This window comes from Schistocerca cancellata, chromosome 3 (genome assembly GCF_023864275.1).
Source record: "Schistocerca cancellata isolate TAMUIC-IGC-003103 chromosome 3, iqSchCanc2.1, whole genome shotgun sequence".
NCBI lineage: Eukaryota > Metazoa > Arthropoda > Insecta > Orthoptera > Acrididae > Schistocerca > Schistocerca cancellata.
The window spans coordinates 465144490-465147071 of record NC_064628.1 but is presented as its reverse complement, the minus strand read 5'-3'; the positions used below and the strand labels follow the sequence as shown (position 1 = coordinate 465147071).

Genomic DNA, 2582 nt, shown 5'->3' with positions numbered 1-2582 from the left:
CACGTCCACGCTGTCGCGGCATGCTACCAATGTTAAAGACTGCGATGGAGCTCCGTATGCCACGGCAAACTGGCTGACACTGACGGCGGCGGTGCACAAATGCTGCGCAGCTAGCGCCATTCGACGGCCAACACCGCGGTTCCTGGTGTGTCCGCTGTGCCGTGCGTGTGATCATTGCTTGTACAGCCCTCTCGCAGTGTCCGGAGCAAGTATGGTGGGTCTGACACACCGGTGTCAATGTGTTCTTTTTTCCATTTCCAGGAGTGTACTTCACTCACTTTAGGTAATCTAAGGAGGGACACTGCTGCTGTACGTCTAAACTTTCGTCCGGAAAATCATATATTTCTCCCATGTACTTAAAGCCGTTATAAACTGAATAGTTGTCAGTAACACTACGTTCTATATGATCCACGAGATGCTGCAATCACATCGTCTGAGCACTCGGCTTTTACAACATGCCACTGACACAACTCGGCTGCACTGCCCTCCTTGAACTCTTTTCTAAACCTTGATTCATACTGTACCCAGTACTTCCACCAATACTTCAACCCCAGCACATCTCGTGTGTCCATAGTTGAAGGGATCTGTGAACATACCAAAATAAAACGACTAGCACCATTAAAGACGTACAACAGACATTCTGTCCTTAGCTTATATGCACTGATTGCACTGTGCCTTGTGGCAGAAATCAACTATTCTCTGTGCTACCATTTGAAAGTTTCAGGAAAAGGATAGGGAATTGAAGGCAACCTTTGGAGCAGGCCAGAGAGTGGACAGCCTCTGAACACATTGATACAACATTTATTTAACAAATACGCAGCAAAATATGTGGCATGTTTAGAGTTAGTGCATTAACTCAAGCTTAAACAAACTCTAATAATTAAATCTTTTAAAGCCGAAACCCTTGACTAAACTTGAGTTAATCCAACACATTGAAAAACATTTAACAACATCATACCAATTACATTTCAGTCACAGTCCTATTTTAAGAAAAATAACCATAGAAATGCCAGATATGTTGAGCTGCTATTGGTTAAGTTAAACAAGTCATTCACAGGCAAGTAAGTAATGAATTTTAGCGAGTGGCGCCCAGCCGGAACTCGCCAGCTTCCAAACAAATTTAACAAACAACGTGTTAAGCACAGTGGTAGGTAGCTCAAGAAAATCAGAACGTATTACAGAATGCGCTTTACCAACCCGTCACTGAATACGCACGTACATAAGTTAATAGCAGCTGTTCTGAAGCTGGGCAAGGGCTTAAAGCACAAGTTCATTGGTGAATCGTGTCACTTCAGTCCCGAGCAGACAGCAACGCAGCAACCTGCCTATCCACGAGTGACCTTACACACCAACGGCCCATTCCAGTACTGTGCTTGCTTGAAAACACGGGCCCAGCGATCCACCATGTGAACTCAGAAACACCAAACTGCTTGCTGTCAGACTTAGGATCAACGCCCCCAGTGTCCTGCTGCTGCTGCTGCTCTGGCTTGATCTGCGACGCCTTAGCCAGCCGCTGGTGGCCGAGCGGTTCTAGGCGCTACAGTCTGGAACCGCGCTACCGCTACGGTCGCAGGTTCGAATCCTGCCTCAGGCATGGATGTGTGTGATGTCCTTAGGTTAGTTAGGTTTAAGTAGTTCTAAGTTCTAGGGGACTGATGACCTCAGAAATTGAGTCCCATAGTGCTCAGAGCCATTTGAACCATTTTGCGACGCCTTAAGAAGTTTTCGCGGGAATGTGCACGCATACCAACTGGCAGGAGGCTAAAGTCTTTGCATCAGCGACACGCTACTGGCAAGCATCGACACGGCCATATCAGTTTGTGTCCTTTAAATTAATAAATGTATGAAACTTATGTTTTCTTTTAGTTTTCTCTACACACTTTTACAGTTAAACCTATCACAATAAATAGCACTGTATCAGCTGTCAAAAAGACATTTCAAGTTGATGAATTTGTAAAAATTTAATATGTGAAAGGCTGGGGGTGTACCCCAAACAGAAAAATCTGACATGTGATCCACGAGACAAAAACGTTTGGAGGCCTTTGACTTAGACGCAAGCACGGAGAAGGCAGAGAGGTAGAGCTAGGACATTACTGCACAGGTTGGAACAGTTAATGCTGTTGCTGAATCTCGACTAGGACAGAAGAATGCAAGCGGCAGAGCTTTCAGGGCTTGACAGTATCTTCTCCGGCGATCAGATAAGCAACACAAAATAGCATGAAACTTCCTGGCAGATTAAAACTGTGCGCCCGACCGAGACTCGAACTCGGGACCTTTGCCTTTCGCGGGCAAGTGCTCTACCAACTGAGCTACCGAAGCACGACTCACGCCCGGTACTCACAGCTTTACTTCTGCCAGTACCTCGTCTCCTACCTTCCAAACTTTACAGAAGCTCTCCTGCGAACCTTGCAGAACTAGCACTCCTGAAAGAAAGGATATTGCGGAGACATGGCTTAGCCACAGCCTGGGGGATGTTTCCAGAATGAGATTTTCACTCTGCAGCGGAGTGTGCGCTGATATGAAACTTACTGGCAGATTAAAACTGTGTGCCCGACCGAGACTCGAACTCGGGACCTTTCTTT

General features: G+C 46.2%; 1 non-coding gene across 1 annotated transcript; it reads right to left on the bottom strand.

Annotated features, from left to right (window-relative positions):
• Positions 1-2244: 2244 nt before the first annotated feature.
• On the bottom strand, positions 2245-2319 carry Trnas-cga (transfer RNA serine (anticodon CGA)). The gene has a single exon. It is a non-coding gene; the product is annotated as a tRNA-Ser (tRNA).
• Positions 2320-2582: the final 263 nt, after the last annotated feature.